Below are 13,527 nucleotides of genomic sequence, written 5' to 3' on the forward strand. Positions count from 1 at the left end.
ACCCTGTGCCCCCCGTACACCTGTTATTTATTACCTCCCGAAGCTTCATAAGAATCAATCTTGCCCCCCGGGACGACCCATAGTCAGTGGTATCGACTCGGTTACGTCCCGGGTGGGCAAGTATATAGATCATTATCTACAACCTCTGGTCCAAAAGGTTCCGTCTTATGTCAAGGACACCAAACATATAATCAATCTCCTGTCCGGTATCACCCCTGGAGATGGTCTTTGGTTGGTCACAGCAGACGTGAACTCACTGTATACCATCATTCCCCATTCTTTAGGGGTCGAGGCAGTGAGATTATTCCTACAGAGGGGATCAGGCCTTCCTTCAGCTCAGATTGACTTCCTAATAGAACTGTTGGAATATGCGGCCGGACACAACTATTTCTGGTTTGACCAGCAATTTTACCGCCAGGATAGGGGAGTGGCCATGGGGGCTAAATATGCCCCCAGCCTGGCCAACCTCTTTATGGCCAAATGGGAGGAGGACGTCGTCGATGCCCCTAGAAGGTCTGAGATAGTCCTGTGGGCGAGGTATATCGATGACGTCCTCCTCCTTTGGGAAGGAACAGAGTCAGACTTGCGGTCGTTTATGGTTGGTCTAAACGAAAACAACAGAGGAATTAAATTTAGCTTTGAGGCTAGCCAGGATGAGGTCAACTTTCTTGATCTTAACATCAGGAGGGTTGGCAATGAGTTCATTACATCTACATATTTCAAGTCAACAGACAGGAATTCGTACATCCCTACCGATAGTTGCCATTTTCAACCTTGGCTAAAAGCTGTTCCCCTGGGGCAATTTCTACGCCTCAGACGGAACTGTTCGGATATAGTAAAATATGATGAACAGGCAGCGATTTTGGCAGGTAGATTCCTAGAAAAGGGATATGATCCCGTTTCTCTTGGTGACACTATGGAGATTGCCCGGACTAGAGACAGACCCTCACTACTGGCAGATAGACAAAGTGCCAGGGCAGGTACACAGGGTGGCGTACCGTTTGTCACGACTTTCTCAGTCCAGCATCGTGGTGTGAGAAACCTGATTCAGAAACATTGGCACTTACTTACTAGTGACCATGTTTTGAATCCAGTTCTGCCTGTTAAACCTCAAATAATTTTTAAAGGGGCCTCTTCACTGGGAAACAAGATTGCCCCCAGTGTACAAGACCCGCCTAAGGCCAATAGATGTTTTTTTCAAAATCTAGTTGGCTATTATAAATGTAAGAACTGTCAGGTCTGTACCCTGAATTCATATAGGGGCTCTAAGATTTCTAGTATCGCATCTTCGAGCACCTCTAGGACATATGACATAGAGTCCTTTATTACTTGCTCCTCGGAGGCTGTGGTTTACCTTTTACAGTGCCCCTGTGGCCTCCAGTATATTGGGCGGACCAAGAGGGCATTTCGGGTCAGGGTGAACGAACACATTGGCAACATCAGACGGGGGTTTGACAAACACCCTGTGTCCAGGCATTACGACCAGACACACAAGAGAGACCCATCAGGCACCCTATTTGTTGGCTTAGACAAATATAAGCCCCACTGGAGGGGAGGATCCTTGGTCAGGGAGATATCCAAGCTCGAAATGGCCTGGATTCATAAATTAAAAACATACACTCCGTTTGGCCTCAATGTGGACACCGATGTAAATGCCTTCATTAATAACTCATGAGGTGACCTGTTTTGACGTAATGTTTCCCTACAATGGTTTTACTGTATTAGTTACTGTGAAAAACCACCTGATTGCATTATTAATTTTTCTTGCTGCATTATTAATTTTTTCTTGCTGTTTACTTTGGTGTATATCACTGTAGAGCACACTCTGGTGTGACAGACCTGGCTTTGGGTCTGGCGGCCTTTTAGGTTACTGTTAGGTCTATCCCTCGACGTTGTTTTGGGGCACTCCAGAAAAGTCCCTGGGGAACACGCGAGACAAGAAGGCACTTGAAATACATGTCTACAGCAATCTCATTTCCTAAGTGAATTTGATTGCTATATAAACACACCGGGTAAACGCACTACCTTTGAGGTATCTTTACACCTATTTGTTCACACGTAACTGGACCTGTTGGCCGTATGAATGCTGCAGGAAGCGTAGAATTTCTGATGCATTCTTGTCCCTATTTGGGATGGCTTATTTATTTTTTCTATTTTTTATTATTATTTTTTTCTAATTCATTATTATAATTTTTTATTTTTTTACCTTATTGATTTTTAATCTATTTTACCTTTCTGTTTTGGCGATCCACACTGTACCCTGTTCTGGGGTTCAGGTGGCGCACTTTCATGTGAGGGCATCTGCCATGTTACTCTGCCGATAGGGCTAATACCTGGAAGCGAGGCTTGGCTTATGATCCTATAACGTCCACATGAAAACGAGGCTTGGCCCGCAACCATAGGACGTTCGTTGCGGATACGCACATTTGACGTTCGTGAGTGATAGTGAGGCTTGGCCTACGTTCTCTTTGATTATTATTGTTTGTGACGTCTAAAATGGCCGCTGACCCAAAGTGAGGCTTGGTTAAATATATGGTTATAAAAGGGGTGACGTCGCACGCCGCCCGTGCCCCTGGACGACGTAAATTATTACGAAACGCGTAGGGCGGTGCGAACGTGTCGACGTCACCCCAAGTCGTGTTCGTTTTTGTGGACCAGGAAGGACGGGTTGGTCTTGGCGTTGGCGTGTATCCGGCCGGTGCACGTCTTTGTTTTGAACCTGCTTTTAAAGTCTTTTATGTAAGTGTTTACGTTCGCTTTTTAAGAATTAAAGTCATTTGGTTTTACACTATCTGGAGCCTATGTTTTCCCTTATGTGACACCACGTCGTGTTGGGAGTGAGTAACAGCCATAACCCCATCGTGTGGAAGATTCGTGACCATCTGAGGAGGAGGCGCTATCCGGACACCCTTTTGACTACTACTGCTTGTGGTGACCCTCTGTAACGGGGGGTCGTCTGGATCTGGTAAGGAGCTGATTCATTTATTTCGGTGATGGGATAAGCACACCACGTCTTTGGAGAAGATTTTCAATCCGTGCATTTGCAATTCAGTTGTTTGGAACTTTTCTTTATTGCCGTACCTCATTTGAAATTTTTGTTTCACTGGTGTTCATTCACTATATGGACATTTATTTTTTTATGTTTATTTTTTTATTTTTTATTTTTTATTTAATTTTTCAATTTTTTGATATGTGACTGTATGGACATTATACAGAGTGTCTCTGAACACAGATTTAGTATTTTTTCGATAGGTCATTTATGCCTAATAGCAAATATATATTCTTTATATTCTTATCTTTATGGTTTAGGGGTTTATGCACAGAGTTTGATGCACATATATTGAGTTTGGGGAATTCACAATATTAACACACTAGATACTAAGACCCACAGTGTGAGTCTGATATTTTCATATACCCTAATCACATTGGGTATCCTGTGGCTAGCGCAGTTCTTCTTTTTTCTATTTTTGTTTGATATATTTTTGGTATATATTTGAATTGCAGCTTCCGTTCAACACTATTTGCTTCTTTTTCCCGTAGCGCAGTTTTTCCCCTCTTTTTCCTATCAGAGACACAAAGACTGGTGTGGTGGTGACAAGGGATGCAAGGATTTTTGTGGCGGTTATCAAGGACACTGTGACTTGTTTGTGGGGTGGTCAGGGACACTGTGACTGATGAAATGATATGTGGTAGGGGGCGCTGGTATAAGTGCTATGCAAATAAAATCTAAAATTCACAATATACAATCTGTGATTAGACAAACATAATAAAGTGCATAGTGCTATAATAAACAATTGATAATTTTGGTGATAAATTCATTAATCTAATAATCAAGAAATAAAGTCCATATAAGTTCTCATTGTTGTGATTCTTATACATATACCATCACCAAGGCAGATGTTAATATCAGCCAATGAGTGTGAGTAAAATGCCTACTCACCAAATGGACATGACCTCTTTAACTAAAAAGAAGGTTGCAACAGGCAGTTTGCATAAACCAGTGGGCTTGCTGGTAACCAATGGAGATGTGGCTGAAATCCTTTTTCAATAATACCCTCTTCTCCACCACAGGTAAACGATTGAAACTAACAAAAAACGGAGAATAGTGTAATACCGTTTATTAAAAAAAAACTATAAAACAAGTACAAGTTGGCTGCTTACATTTTAAGGTGCCTTTTCCCAGCACTGAGGATATCAGCATATAAAAACCATGTGTAGGTCTGCAGCCTCCCATCCTTTGCTTAGTAACTGGCGTGCGTTCCACCACCAGTGTTGGTAAACCGGATGTGGATTACCGGAAGTAATGTGACCAGGATTCGCCTCGATGTACGTTTCATTTTATAACGTCATCAGGAAGCATCACGGTCACTAGGTAGGCTAGGTTAAATACCTCCAAAGTGTGACGTGATTGGCGGAGCATTTTGGAGCATGTCAGTCATGACTGATGCAAAGGTGATAAGGGGCTTTGACTAACAGCACTAGTCTAGTGACATTGTACTGCTGTGGCAGTTATCAGAGACAATGGCTGGCAGCACTGACATACAGTAACATCAGAGCAGCACGGCATTGTACTGTATATAATCACCCCCATAGCAGTGATCTGCACTTGCTCTGGTAACAGTATGTAATGTTCCATTTTTTTTTTTTACATACTGTCACCAAAGCAATGTAGTGTCACCGTATTGACACTATAATGCTCTAGGGGGGTTCTTTTTTTACACCATGATTGCTTATACAGTCATGATGCTGTATTCATACATCCATGGCTTACTACTGTTATTACTGTGATTGATCACAGCGATCACATGGTACTGGGCCAATTTCAATTATACTAGTAAACAACAGCGGCATAAATAAGAGCCATTGTTTACTACCAGTAGTGTTTGCTACCAGTACTGTGATCACAGTGATTGGTCACTGTGATCACATGGTACAGGGATAATGGCAGTTGCCCTGTACCCCAATCTGTGAGCTGTTTTGTCATGGGGACACAGAAATCACAGATCATGCCGAGCGTCCTCCCAGAATTATGCCTGTCCCATCCTGCCGTATATATACAGTTACTGGTTGGGAAGCAGTTAGTAATACTTAAAGTGAAAAAAAAAATCCAAAAGTTCCATGAAATTACATGCATGGTGGATGCTCTAAACCTATCTGTGAAGTGGTACATTCATAGGATGTTCTACAGAAAATGCCGCTAAATGACATTTCCCTTTTGGATTTTTTTTAAAGGGTATCAGCAGCTGGCCACTGCCCTGGATGACATGCATCAATGAAAAAAATGTGTTTTTCTAATTTCGTTCAGTGGGGAGCAGCTCTATTATTACTTGAAGGGCAACAATAAACAAAAATGTAATGTATTTTAATAATATGCTTGGGGGATGCCCTAAACCTGCCTGGGAAATGAAACATTCATATGATGTATACAATGTACTAGAACAAAATCAACATTTACAAATAAAAGCATTTAAATTGCCAGTAAGTTTCTCAGCAGGTTCATTCTGTTTTTAAACAAAGCAGCTGATGATTATTTTAATCTATACAGAACCCTTAGAGCCGGTTCACACAGGGGCGACTCAGATCCGACTTCAGGTTGGCCCTAGTCACCTCAGGTCGGACAACATTTAAAAATCAATGTAAGTGAATGAGAGCCGTCTTAATGCACGCTACTGAAGTCGCTCCGACTTCAGAAAAGGTTCCTGTACTACTTCAATCCAACTTGTAGGTGACTGGTACCCATTGATTTCAATGGAGGTCGCCTCCAAGTCGGATCTACGTCTATACGGAGGCGACTCTGACAGAATTATCAGCTCTCAAGAGGGAACTCCAAGCCAAATTTCTGAAAAAAAAATTGGCGTGGGTTCCCCCTCCGAGAGCATACCAGGCCATATCATACCATACCATACCAGGTCAAAAAAACAGCGTGGGGTCCCCCCCAGATCCATACCAGACCCTTATCCGAGCACGATACCCGGCCGGCCAGGAGAGGGGGTGGGGGCGAGCGAGCCCCCCCCTGAGCCACACCAGACCAGAAGACCGCTAGTAAAAGAGCTGGAAGAAGAAGCGGTGGCCCGGCAAGAAGAACCAAAAAGGGGGACGAGACCCCCGAAGTCGGAAGAAGAGGGTGGCAACGAAGAAGAAAGCCGGGCTCCTCTGCTAGTAAAAGAGCTAGCAGAAGATAGCGGAGGAGTCCGGCGGGAAGACCCCTGAAGACGGAAGACCCCCGGAGCTGTGCAATATACTATTTTAACCGTGTTGTGTGTTTTTTTTTACTTTTTTTTCACAGGTGAATGGGTAGGGGTACATTGTACCCCATACTCATTCACATAGGGTGGGGGCCGGTATCCGGGTAGCGTGCTCGGATAAGGGTCTGGTATGGATCTGGGGGGGACCCCACGCCGTTTTTTCAGCGTAGGGTGTTCCCCTTAGAATCCATACCAGACCTAAGGGCCTGGTATGCTCTCGGAGGGGGAACCCACGCCAATTTTTTTTTTCATAAATTTGGCGTGGAGTTCCCCCTTCAGAGCTCATTCTCTGATTGGCCAGGGTAAAAGTCGCCTGGCCTGGGGCGACTTAAAGTCGTGTTGTAAGTCGCCCCAGGTCGTGTTCAAGTCGTCTCCAAGTTGCCTCACAAAGTCGTCCTGGAAGTCGTGTCGCCCCTGTGTGAACCGGCTCAGCCTACATTAAAATTTAGGGAAATGCTATGCAAAAAACAAACAAAAAAGTACATAAGCTTCCCCCTACCCCCAATATGTACCAGACCCTTATCAACAATGCAGGTCTGGTATGAATTTTAAAAGGGATCCCCACACCAATAAACTAGAAAAAAAGGTCCCCTCCCAAAATCCATACCACACCCTGGCTGATCAGGAAAGGGGAAGGATGAAACGTGTATCTCCAGTGTTGGTACATAAGAAATTTGGGCATATCCATAACTGGTGAATTACATTAGCCAGAAAATGTCACCCTTTTGTTTATATTCTTTTGCCAGCTGGGGAACTGTCATTAGTGGCAATTCTCCTTCTGGAACGGATAAGTCAGCAGGTCAGCATGATTTACATTATGGGACTTTTTAAAAGAAATAAAAGGAATAAAAGTTTTTGTCAAAGGTGTGTGTTTACTTTTTTTGCGGAGGTGGTATATGATAAGTCCCCCCTTCACAGACCCCCCAACCAATTGACCAGGGTTGTGGGTAAGAGGCCCTTGTCCTTATCAACATGGGGGCAAGGTGTTTTGCCAGAAGAGGTTACCCCTGACAATGTTCTTTCCCTATCTTGAGGGCATGCGGCCTATTATGGTTCAGGAGGGAGTGGACTGCCTACTTGCTGTCCCCTTTTTTATTGTAAGCCAGGCTGCATGCTTGGGTTTGTGTCTAGTGTGATTTTTTTATTTATTTTTTATTTTTGCATAGGGTGGTAATGGGAATGGAGTGGGGAAATATCAGAATATGAGAGCCCCATAAAAATAAGATGGCCCCTAGATATTGCTCCCCCCCACGTAAATGAGTAAGGGGTATATAGTACTCCTGGCTACTAATTCACAAAAAAAATGATAAATAAATAAACACACGTTGCTATTTAACATGGCTACTCCATGAGAAGAGTTTAATACTGGTTCTAATATAGATGTGTGAATTTACTGATATTTCTAAATCCATCCAAGTTTTATCCTGTGTTAAGCTCTGATAAGGGGAGGTGGTGTTGCCCCTGAAATGTGTTAGCTGCCTTATATTACCAACACTTCAAATTTCTTGGACTTGGTCTGGTGCTCCTTTCTGGATTTCTATGATTTGAGCTAATACCCTGTTTCCCTGAAAATAAGACCTAGCGTGATTGTCGGTGATGGCTGCAATATAAGCCCTACCCCCCAAATAAGCCCTAGTTAAAGTCCTTGTAGGTCTTATTTTCAGGATAGGGCTTATTTTCAGGGAAACAGGGTAGGGCTTATTTGGGGAGTAGGGCTTATATTGCAGCCATCACAGACAATCATGCTAGGTCTTATTTTTGGGGAAACAGGGTATAAGGTGTCCATTGAGGGAAGTTTTCCTATGTGGGAGCTGACTGAATAGGGTTATTGAGCTTGTTTTCCTTTATTTGACTTCAAGGACAAGGTTGAACGTTTCCACTGCCCCTTTACATTTTTAGAGTACAATATCATTACCATGCAGAGTACTTTAATTTGTAGTTCAATTATACGTATACTAAAATGACATGTCTTCTTTAAAATAAATAAAGGACCCATTAACACTACTGAAAAATGCATAGCAAACACAGTCAGCCCACATTTTAAGTGATTGATAGCATGGTCTTTAGGATGATGTTTTAATTGTACAAATATAAATGAACCTAACTTGCAATATGCTGTAATTCTGCTATCCCCTACAGTGCAAAGTATGTGGAATGAAATTGCAACATTTACTGAATTATGTTTTACTGCATTGCAGTTCTATTGCATGTCACATTTTTTCAGAACCAAATAACCAATACGCTGTTGAAAAAACAAACGTATCTTAAAATTGCACAATGCTGTTGCAACAAGTTGTTTAACCACTTCCTTCCTGGAGCAACCAACTTTTTTTTTTTAAATTTTGATGTATATATATATATATATATATATATATATATATATATATATATATATATATATATATATATATATATATATATATACACTCTAAGCCCAGAGGCTCTGGGACAATAATTATGATAGTTTAAATTTTGTGTGGTTTACGATAGTCACACATTGGAAAGACCACGCAAGGTTTAAATCAATATTCAAACATACATGAAATGCATCGAATCAAATCACCAAATAATAATACTCTTGTGTCCAATACATACATGGGTGCACCATCAACATATATTTAAATCATATTTATAATTATTTCCTGTTACAATCACTATAAGCTGGATAATATTGGGGTGATGGGGTGCATTGGCCCTATTAAAGGGCAAGGCACAGATAGACCTCGCATAGCAGCGGGTCATCAATAAATAAAGTAAAGTAGGTCCCACTTGGAGATGCAGGAGTAGAGCAAACATCGAATGTTTTTTTTTTTTTTTTTTTGCAAATATAAGTTTTATTAGAGTTTTAAACAAGTAAGACAAAGGTATACAGAAAAAGAAAGGCATGAACACCGTATATCAATACAGAGGGGTGTTTCCATCTAAACATAGAACAGTAGAGTACATCAAAGACATAAAAGACACTAACTCTATTATGTTTTGAGCTTCCGTCAGGGGATCAACGAGAAAACAGTGACTGCTATAGCCCTTATTCCCATCTCCTCCCGCAGGAAGTGGGCACAGCGCCAAGGCAATTATGTCCCCGTGACCGAGTCGGCTCACATCTGCTCCCCTGCTAGAGAGCTCCATTAACCTTGGTGTGTAGTATACCGAGAAAGAAAAGATATAGAAAGTATAAAAAATATAGAGAGGGAGTTAGAATTATGAGGGAGGGTGGGGATGAGGGAGGGACACAGGGGGAGATTGGGGTACAAGGAATGCTGACTTACCAGCAAAGTAAATAACTTCCAGGCAGTGCCTACTGAGCTTCTTTGTGTGGGAACCTAAGTGTGTGTTATAACTGGAGAAGTGATTTACCTTCTTGTGAGTACTTAAATATATTCCAATGGGTCCAAGTCTGGCTATAAACCTCACGTCTATTAGTTGCAGTTAAAACGAGGTCTTCCATTTGGTTGATGTGTTCCACTTTTTTAAGCCAGAGTGCCACCGATGGAGGGTTGCACATCTAATGTTTTTACCTGCACTAGGCCAGGGGTACAAACTTAGGTTCAGGTGCCAAGCGACACAGCAGAATACAGCAAAACAGCAGCCAGTAATTGCATGATACATGGCTAACAGGCTAAGCCACTCAAGGGCAAGTGTAGGTAATGGTTTGCAAGACAATAGGTAATCAGCTTAGCCATTAGGTCATCCATGAAAGCATAGACAAATCGCTGTAATGTAGAGGGTACCAGGGAGAACTAAACTATATCATCTCTGCAGAAGGAGCAACAGAAGTTGGTATTGGTATCCTGGGGGAAGTAAAAATCTAAACAGTATCTCCATCCTGGACCTGCAGCCTATCAGGGTAAAGGACACTATATTTAATGCCCCTGTCAGGTGTAGAGTGTGACCTCAAGGAGTAATGGTGATGGCAGATACAGCTCGTAGGAAAAAAACACAGCCTGTTATTCAGAGTGGGACCTTCCTTGCCCGGCTTTGGGATTGTCCACAGCTGCCTCATACAGCCCCTATATATAATGAGCCTCATCCCACTTTTGATTTCCCATGCTGTTCAAGAGCATCCCGAATGTAAGTGTGCAATATACAGAACAATATTTTTCTATTATTAATGACCCAGGCTCTCATGGATGCCTTCACCTAGTTGAAGGATCTCCAGAGTATTGAGTTTCCACCGAGCAGTGAAAAAAAAGCTGCAATCAATCCGCCTCCATGGAAGGCTCCCGCCGAGTGACTTGTCTTTGCTGTGACAGTTCTTATATAATTGAGGACGGAGCCACCTGGTGACGTAACCGGGTGACCCCACCCCCTCTGACACCACAAGGCTTCCCCATGGGTTCCCCGTACATCACCAAGTGACTCCGCCCCCTCTGACGTCATTGGGAAGCCATGGGAAAGCCCCCATGGCGTCAGAGGGGACGGGGTCACCCAGTTACGTCACCGGGTGGCCCTGCGAAGATACGTCACCTGGCGGGAACCTCCCATGGAGGAGGATGAGTTGTGGCTTTTTATTTTCATGAACTTATCTCGCGAGACATTTTTATATATATTTTTTTTTTTTTTTATAATAAAAGGACTTGTCCCAAGCTGTCTCTTGTCTTTTTTTACCATTTTGACAATTTTTTTGTGAAATGGTAGGGGTACAATTGGGTACCCCATTACAAATTCACACAGGGGGGAGACCGGGATATGGGGATCCTCTTGTTAAAGGGGGCTTCCAGATTCTGATAAGCCCCCCGCCTGCATACCCCCACAACCACCGAGCAAGGGTTGTGGGGATGAGGCTGTTGTCAGACCCCAAAGCACCCTCCCCATGTTTAGAGCAGGTGACCTGCTACGGTTCATGGGGGGGTTCTCTCGCCCCCCCCTCTTTTCCTGTGGCCTGCCAGGCTGCATGCTCAGATAAGGGTCTGGTAGGGATTTTGGGGCAGACTCTTATGCCATTTGCTAGTTTTGGAGTAGGGTTTACCTTAAAATCCATACCAGACTGGTATGGATTATGGGGAGGACCCCTACACATTTTTTTTTTAATTTGGTGCAGGGTTCCCCTTAATTTCCATATCAGACCTAAAGGGCCTGGTATAGATTTTAGGAGGACCCTCACGCAATTGTTTTTTAAATTTTGGTTCGGGGTTCCCTTTAATATTCATACCAGACCCAAAGGGCCTGGTAATAGACTTTTTCAATGAGTTTTATCTATATAGCTGAGACCCGACAATTCATTACAGCCACGGTCAGTTTTAGGTGACAATTTTTCCTTTAGAAATGTCATTTTGCTGTGATACTGTTCTAAACATGGGAAAAATGCGCCACTTTGCAGTCATACTATAGACACCCCCTAGGCATTTCATTTTTATTGTTTCACTTTAAGCATTAAAAAAATCACTACTCCCGAAAAAATGTCTGTTTTGAAAAAAAGGGATATTGATATATGTCCCCTGGGGCAGGACCCGGGTCCCCAAACACTTTTTATGACAGTAACTTGCATATAAGCCTTTAAAATTAGCACTTTTAATTTTTCATGTTCCTGTCCCATAGACTTTAACGGTGTCCGTGTGTTTTGACAAATTTTTTGCCTGTTCTGCTGCAAACTGAACAGGAGGATTCTCAGCTCATCCTTAGCAGTGGGTATAAGAGAACGCAACTGGCCCTCCACAAAGACAACCATTTCCCCTCCACACCTCCTTCCAGTGCCACTACTTGGAGATTATTACAGTTTTCTGCATCCTCAGCTCTGTATTGCAGGGCCTTGAGATTTGTTTGTAAGTTACAAAGGGAGGTGGTGTGTTCAGTGGTGATATCCTCAATATGGCTGATGCAATTTTCCGCAGTAGTAAGCCAGGAAAGGATTTCATATAGATCTCGGCAGGTCAAACTCACACCCAAATACACCACTTCAATCTTGTAGGTTAACACCATTTAACAAGCAGTGATAGCTGCTATAACATCTGACAGACCGGGCATCTGAGTATCAGTGCCATCCACAGGATGCATCTGGGAAGCCAAGTTGGAAACAGTCCCAGGGATCCCCAGCATATTTACTCCCAGACTGAATAAAACTTCAGTAACGGGGGAAAACAATGTTTCTCCAAATGGTGAAAAGGTCTTAGGAGAGGGGAAAAACAGGATTGTCTCCTGTAGAGCTCTGGGACAGTCATGTGTTCAGTTTGCGATCTTGGTCACCCCCCACCACTAAAAGGAATTTTAGTGCAGAAAAACACAATTTAACCCCCATTTAAATAGATAGATAGATAGATAGATAGATAGATAGATAGATAGATAGATAGGTAGATACCAAATACAGGCGGTCCCCTGTAAATGACCTACTTACAAACAGAGGGAGACAACAGTAAGTGAGAGGAAATCTACCCATAGAAAGGGAAATTCACTCCTATTAGCCCTTGTACACACGGTCGGAGATTCGGACAACCAAATCCGTCGGAGTAATTCCGACGGATTAATTCTGGAAGAGGAACGGAAGTGATGTTGCATACACACGGTTGGACTAAGTTGTCGGAAAATCCGATTGTACATAACGTGATGACGTTATTTCGTTACGACGGGACTACGTTCAGGCTAGTAGCCAATAGCTTTGGTCTAGGAATTTGATCTGAGCATGCGTGGCACTTTGTCCGTCGGAGTAGGCTACACATGATCGGAGTATGTCCGATAGGAGCATTTTGTCGGAAAATTTTACCGGCTAGTTGGAAAACTTGGTACGTTGGATATTCCGACGGAAACAGACCGATGCAGACCACACACAGTTGGAATATCCGACAAAACGGTCCGATAGAAAACATTCCGACGGAATATCCGACCGTGTGTACAAGGGCTAAGAGTTATTATAGGAAAAGGTGTCTCCACTGACATTTTATCACCAAGGCTTGTTTCCACAACAACCCAAAATTTTCTAAATCTAATTGTCATTGGGACAGAATGTGAGGCGAAATCTTTGGAACAGGGACACAGACAGCAAAACAAACATTACAGGGGTGTTAACCCTTCCCTATGCTATCCAAAAGGCTTTAAAATAGTTTTTTGGGGCTTAAAAAAAGTTAAAAATGTACCTGACTTACAAACAAATTCAATTTAAGAACAGATCTACAGACCCTATCTTGTTTTTAACCTGGGGACCACCTGTAGATGCTAAATATGGCAAAAAATTACAGTACAGTCGTGGCCAAAAGTTTTTATAATGACCCAAATATTAATTTTCACAAAGTCTGCTGCCTCAGTTTTTATGATGGCAATTTACAAATACTCCAGAATGTTATGGAGCATG

Source organism: Lithobates pipiens, unplaced genomic scaffold (assembly GCF_037356315.1).
Source record: "Lithobates pipiens isolate NorthernLeopardFrog02 unplaced genomic scaffold, aLitPip1_a1.2 Scaffold_16, whole genome shotgun sequence".
NCBI classification, from domain to species: domain Eukaryota; kingdom Metazoa; phylum Chordata; class Amphibia; order Anura; family Ranidae; genus Lithobates; species Lithobates pipiens.